The sequence below is a fragment of the Bidens hawaiensis genome, unplaced genomic scaffold (genome assembly GCF_021521415.1).
Source record: "Bidens hawaiensis isolate Kalapana, Puna unplaced genomic scaffold, B.hawaiensis_p1.1 tig00016565_1, whole genome shotgun sequence".
In the NCBI taxonomy this organism is placed as follows: Eukaryota; Viridiplantae; Streptophyta; class Magnoliopsida; order Asterales; family Asteraceae; genus Bidens; species Bidens hawaiensis.
Window position 1 is genome coordinate 282916 of NW_027492520.1, and position 7978 is coordinate 290893.

Below are 7978 nucleotides of genomic sequence, written 5' to 3' on the forward strand. Positions count from 1 at the left end.
TATATTTAAAATAAATTTACCTAATTAAAGAATTATTGAATGGGCGTATATTAGTCCGAATCTTTAGCTGCAGGAGTATTGAATTTTCGTCATCATAAATTTAAATTTAATGTCTATACGAAAAAAATTCTGTATTATATTGTTTTTGAATGTCTATTTTTTTTAAGTTTTTCGTGTCTCATGTTATAAAAAAAATTCTCTTTTTAAAAGTCCAGACTTAACAGGGTAATTTGATTGAGCATAAAAATAGAATTTTTGTCATCATAAATATAAATTTGATGACTTCAATGAAAAAGTAATATCCATGTAGGTAGTTTTTTGTAGAAATATAAATTTTGTTAAAGTTTTTCGTATTTTATCTTAATTTTGCATGTAGGTACTTTAAAGTCATACATATACCTACTAACGTAGAATTGTATTTTAATGAAAAAATTAATTAATAGTAATTGGAATATTTTTTGTAGTAATTATACTTTAAGGAAGTGAAATATTATTTGTCTATAATATTAATTTGAAGTTTTGCAAAACATATGTACCACATAAAAACATAGCAATAACCAATCATAAAATTTTATCAAAAAAAGGAATCTCCATGTAGTCAAACAAAAAGAAAAATCCCCAACACAATCAAAACAGAAAATATAAAGAAACATAGTCTCAGCAAACCATGCAAAAAAAGACAATAAAAAGAAAAGTTTTTTAAATTGAATAGGAACCGACTACTACTTCTCGGTTTTAGGAATCAACAGCGTCTCATTCCAATTTGCATCACGCAAATCCTTTGTGTGAATCTTCTGTTGTTTAGTTGATGACAGAGCGGATGACTCGTCAACGTCGTATACATCTTCAAGATTACGCTTCAAATCAACACTGGCAGCCGTGCCCATACTTTCATTACTATTGAAAATCGGGGTCCCATTGTCATCGGTACATGAAATAGAATCCTATATAATAAAAAAAGTAAGGAATTATAAGTTCAATATAGTTAGTTTGATTTAAGTAGATAGCGAAAACATAAGTAAAAATAGTAGATAACCTTCAAAGAAACATCCGTCTGTAATGGCAACTCTGAGTTACTTGGGTTCACCGAATCAGAATCTTCAACCTTCATTTTGTATGTAAACTCACATGCTTTACATGTACAGTTTTGACCGGTTTATTATATATAAATGAAGAAATTAACAAATTACCTGATTATTATAGAAATTATTTTCGAGCTTTGAAATAATGTTCAGATCTTCAGTCAGTTTTGTAATGGAAAAATACTCAGCATTGTTATCAAGATTATAGTTCTTGATCTCGATCCTAAAGGCGAACTTTCTTTCTAATAAAACGTTGAAGGCAGCAGGAAGAGTTAAAAATTCAGCCGACTGTGAAAAGCATCAAATGTTTTAATTTCAAATATAAAAAGTTATAGAATTTCACTATTATAGTAATGTTATTATAAAACGATTCAAAAAAGACAAAAAGTTTACTTGTTCCTGTTCGTCCAGCACGTCTTTAGCAATTCGTCTTATAAGCTTGTTAGCCTCCCGCTCAAACATTGTAAGAGTCACAGTCCCTGTGCAATCCTGGACTCGTATGGGGATCTTGTATCTTAAAAATATGATTAAAATAAATTAAAAAGATAAAGCATGGTTAATATTGTAAAAAAAAGTTAAAAGATTTGAGAACCTAATCATACGAGATGATACAATAGTCTGAGTGCAATTGTCATTGAGACATTTGTACTGCTTCGCCACTTCAAAATCGGCTGGATTCTCTCCCTTATCAATTCTGACGGTTGTGGTTTCAACTCCATTTTTACATAAATCACAACTACGATAATTCCATGATTTCTCAATGCATAGAGCTTTGATCTTACCAACAACAATAAGGGATTTAACCTATCCAGAAATAAGAGAATTTTAATAATGATGTTTCAATGAATCTAAAAACAAAAAATTAAAAAAAAACAATGACATACCTCTTTGATTTCGTTAATTTCACGAATGTTGATGAAATCAATATCATTAAGAAATTCGTCTTCCAGTGACGAGACCATAGAGGTACCAACGGACCGATGAGAGGATGTTTCTTCACCAATGTTAGACAGGAAACTGGTGTGATGAAACATTATTTGTTATAATGAGTAGGTAACTTTTAATAAAAAAAATCAAGACTTGTGGATGGTCTATTTTCATGTGTTACCGTGTTTTGATAATAGCTTTTATCAAAACAGAATCAATTTTTAAATAATACTATTACAATTGTACGATCACAAATTTGGTATGGAAGAATGGGCTGTACAGATTATATTTTTAAATTATAGCATTACAATAATAGTATTACCTTTAGAAAGTAAAGGTAAATATAAATGGTAATTATTTTAAACATATATAATAACAATGTACCTTTTCTTAAATACTAGGATTTCATCAATTGGTGAATTTATAAACAACCGCGTCGCATCATAAACATTAGAAACAGTCATGTTATCTGTAATAACATAAAGTCGTTAGTTATTTAAAGTACAATGAAATAATGACATGATTTTTTACTTACGTCCGTATATATGCAGATTTCCGAATGAAGAATTAGGAAAACATGAGCCTGTTGCTTATTTTGCATGTAGTTCAACATTTGCTGTCAATATTCCTCCCACAAGGTTAATATGATGTGTCTACCTCTGTAAGATTGTTGATATGGATAACATAAATATAGTTAAGTGCAAATGAATAAAAAAAAAAGTAAAATTTGAGTTGCTTACTCCAAATCTTCTAATTTGATCTCCATCTTGATTGCTTCTTTGCCACCTCTTACCGGTTTCTTCTCCACCTCATAGCATTTGTAAACATATCCAATAATATCTAGTGTGAAATAAAGTTAGAGCGTTAAGAGTTTTAATGTGTGTTAAACAATTAAGAGTAAATAATAAATAAAATAATACGGTATCTAACCGAGTCTAGTGTACTGAGGTAGAGGGTCTTTTAAAATGGAACCAAAATTGATGAATTCAAAACCATACTTGGAGCCTTTGAAGGTGGTGCATTTTTTTAGGTCTGTTTGCCAACGGAAAGAAATTTTCTGGCCATTGTCCACATGCTTGATTTTTGCGTCATTGTCGGCCAGTGTGGGTCTAAAAATGAAGTAGCACTCATTCTCTCGGAGATGTTCTTCAAACTTAGGAAAGTAAGTTTTGAACACGCTTGCCTGCATCTTTGTTCCCTAAAAATTTATGTAGTTGAGAGTGCTGAATATTATTAAAAGAAAAAAAAATTGGTAAATATTTACCTCCTCATCCATTATAATCATTTCAATCGACCAAATTTCGTTAGGGTTCTTGTTATTTGGTTTTCTCCATAGTCTAACAACTCGAACTTTGATTGTATAGTTTGTCTTGGTAGCATCAAGTTCCCTAAGTTTGATCAAATTTTTTGGCTCCATGTTTCTGTGTATTAGAGACATTGTTAAAAAAATGTGTTGTATTTCGTAAGTAATAAGATATAACAAACTATATAAATTAAAGGGAGAGAACAATTGAATTACCATGGCAGTTAGATCGACTTCGATGGTGATGAGGGTGGATTGTTATTAAAGAATATATAGCAAATGCAAACAGAATAATTTGATATATATGGCAAACATATTATTTTTATGTTAACAAAAATAGAAGAAATATAAAAGTTAATAACCAATCTGGGGCCTTGATTTTCGTTAGTTATTATTTTCCGTAATTAAAAGTATTAGAAATGTGTTAATTACAAAGCATAGTCAAACAGAATATTTTCATATATATGCCAAACAGTTTACATATATATGTTATTTAAAGTTGAAATTAGTTAGTTAAACGTTTTCATATAGGCTTACGTAAGGTATCAAAATTATTCTGTCACATGATTTTATTTAGTTATTCCTTTTATGTTAACAAAAATACATTAAATTTAAAAGTTATAAATTAATCAGTGCCATGATTTACGTTAGTAAATTTTGACCTTAATTAAAGCAATTATAAATTGGGGTAAATATATATTTATATAAGTCAAAAGTTAACATAGATAATGGATTAAGCATAAATCAGTCAACCTAAAAAATTATATATTTAATATAAATTTACCTAATTAAAGAATTATTGAATGAGCGTATATTAGTCCGAATTTTAAGCTGCATAAGTATTCAATTTTCGTCATGATTAATATAAATGTAATGTCTTTATGAAAAAAAATGTGTATTATAATTTATTTGAATGTCTATTTTTTTTTATAAATTTTTCGTATCTCATGTTACAAAAAAAGATTCTCTTTTTAAAAGTCCAGACTTAACATAGTAATTTGATTGAGCATAAATCAATTAAGTTAACAAATTGTATATATAAAATAAATTTAACGAACAACGAATGTATTCAAGTTGATGACAGAGTAATATAACTTGATCTAACTTAATTATATAAATAACTAACGAACACCGAAGATGACGCTTATTAATCAATTAATACCTAAGTAGATAATGAAGTCGATTTAGTGTTTATATAAATGATTAACGAACACCAAATCAAATGAGAAAGCAACTATAACATACCGGCGGTCCGAACATGCTGCTGCAACACCGAAGAAGTGGAATCGATTAATGCCTAAATACATAATGAAATCAATTTTGTGTTTATATAAATAATTAACGAAGACCGAATCAAATGAGAAAGCAACAACTATAACATACCGGCGGTCCGAACATGCTGCTGCAACACCGGAGAAGTGGAATCGATTAATGCCTAAATACATAATCAAATCGATTTAGGGTTTATATTAATAGTTAAAGAACAACGAATCAAATCAGAAAGCAAAAACTATAGCATACTGGCGGTGGCGGTGGCTGGTGCGGTGGCGGTGGCGGGTGCTGCAACAGAGTAATATATAAAATAACTTGATCTAACTTAATTATATAAATAACTAACGAACACCGAAGATGACGCTTATTAATCAATTAATGCCTAAGTACATAATGAAATCGATTTAGTGTTTGTATAAATAATTAACGAACACCAAATCAAATGAGAAAGCAACTATAACATACCGGCGGTCCGAACATGCTGCTGCAACACCGGAGAAGTGGAATCGATTAATGCTTAAATACATAATGAAATCAGTTTAGTGTTTATATAAAATAAATTTAACGAACGGCGAATGTAATCGAGTTGATGACAGAGCAATATAACTTGATCTAACTTAATTATATAAATAACTAACGAACACCGAAGATGACGCTTATTAATCAATTAATGCCTAAGTACATAATGAAGTCGATTTAGTGTTTCTATAAATAATTAACGTACGCCAAATCAAATGAGAAAGCAACTATAACATACCGGCGCTCCGAACATGCTGCTGCAACACCGGAGAAGTGGAATTGATTAATGCCTAAATACATAATGAAATCAATTTAGTGTTTATATAAATAATTAACGAAGACCGAATCAAATGAGAAAGCAACAACTATAACATATCGGCGGTCTGAACATGCTGCTGCAACACCGGAGAAGTGGAATCGATTAATGCCTAAATACATAATCAAATCGATTTAGGGTTTATATTAATAGTTAAAGAACAACGAATCAAATCAGAAAGCAAAAACTATAGCATACTTGCGGTCCGAACATGCTGCTGCAACACCAGAGAAGTGGAATCGATTAATGCCTAAATACATAATCAAATCGATTTAAGGTTTATATTAATAGTTAAAGAACAACGAATCAAATCAGAAAGCAAAAACTATAGCATACCGGCGGTGGCGGTGGCTGGTGCGGTGGCGGTGGCGGGTGCTGCAACACCGGAGAAGTGGAATCTGGTGAGAAAACGGGGTTGGCGATGGCGGTGGCGGGTGTGGGTGCGGCTGCAACACAGGAGAGGAGACGAACGGAGATGAAGGCATTCTACAGCCTGATTACACCAGTGAGGAGGACATGAAGGATGAATTAGGGTTTGTTTGAAAGATCTGGTGGTAGCAATTAGAATCGGGCCGGGTTAATGGTTTCTAAATGGATTGTGGACATAGGCGGGAATGGATGAGTGAGGGTGGGCTAAATGAATGACACGTGGCTAGAGGAAAGCTTTATTTATTTAATTGTATAGATTCCATGATACTTATCACTAGTGTAATTACTCTACTTATAATTAATGTAATAACCTTTTTATTACTAATGTAGTTAAATTTCAATGATATTTGTTCTTTTTTTTTTGAACGGCCAACTAAGTAACGTCGGGTACCCCATACGCGGCCCCCATTGGCTAAAGGTAGCTAGAGCCGGCCACTAGTCTGGATGGACGGAGCCCCTAGCGGTCCACCTGTTGAGGGATTCACCGGATAAAACCCGACCCTCACGCCCGCCAAACGGCACGACAGCGAGGAGCCGGTAAAACCGGGTGAGATCTGGACTCAAACCCTGGCAAGCCAGGTTTATCCCTCATATCTCCTGTATAAGTTGGTGGTAGTAAGGTTTGACCCCCTACCTCTCACTTATAAAGTGAATGCTCTACCATTGAGCCACCACTACTAGAAAAAATGCTTTTAACGACACGCATTGCGTGCCATTAAATGGTACATATGACACGCAAATGCGTGCAGTTGATAGCCCCGTCATAAACTAAAAATGACACGCATCCGCGTGTCATGATTAATGACATGCATTAATGACAAACATTTATGACAAGCGTTTATGACACCAATATACGACACACCCTTTTGCGTGTCATCGTATATTTATTTTTCAAAAAATATATATTGCTACTTTTTTTTCCATAACTACTAATTTTTATATTAATGACACAATTATAGAGAAAAAACTAGAAAAATTATTCATTTCATTTATTTATTAAACATTCTACATCAAAATATTACAAATATCCCCAAGTTAACTAATATATTGATTAATAGTCAATACAATACATATCACTACCAGAAAATAAACTATGTCGTGTAACTCGACCAATCTTCTCGAACTTCATCAAAATCCGCCCCCGTGTATTTCTCTTTGCATCCCCAAACCTATGAAGAAAAATAATAAAAAAAAGTTACAAAATTTGATCATGTCAAAACGTATTAGATTAAAATAAAGCAATATAAACATAAGCAAACATGCAAATTACCCTTACGCTTCCACTCATCTGGACCACTTCAAGCTCAGATGTTGCAAGTCATACCTACATTTCCATCATTAAAGTTACACTAAATGAGGACTTCGTGGATTTATAAAAATCATCAATAATACTAAAGTACATAATTAACCAGACAAGAGAAGAAAACATATACTTGTACCCTTATACCCATATGATTTACCAACATTCCAAAATAATCAATATGTGCTTGGCAGTTGGCGTATAATTTGATGGTAGGTATCCTTTACAGGCCAAAGTGGATAATTTGGTTGGTAGCTGTTTAACACATAATTTAATGGTTTCAGAACCTTACCTGGTTGACCAGACCCTGAACGATTAAAATATGCATCATTTAGCAACTAATAAAAACAAAAAGTATAGTAATTGAGGGATATGAATATGGCGTGGTACCTGAATTAGCGCCGAAGCCATTGTGTTCTCATTCATGGATATGACTCCCTACAAAGGCGCCACATACCTGCTAATGGTATTATTAACAAGACTTGTTTGGTTTTGTCCGCATAAACAAAACCAAATTCAAATGCAATTCAGAATAGGTGTTATATTAGGTGCTAAGAAACAGATAAATATTAGTCATGGATTAATTTAAGCGTACGCATAAACAAAACCATGTTCAAATGCAATTTAGAAAAAATGTGTTGTATTAGGTGACACTACACAAGCAATATATTAGTCACTGATTAATTTAAGCATAAAAGAACTTCATTTTGCACCAAATATTAAGACATTTAAGATAGTTGTTGCTGCATGTTGCAGAAAGGGTAAAACTAAAACTAAAACTACTTTAACATGTGGAAAGAGTAAAGAGCTAAGAGCCAGCAACGTGTTAA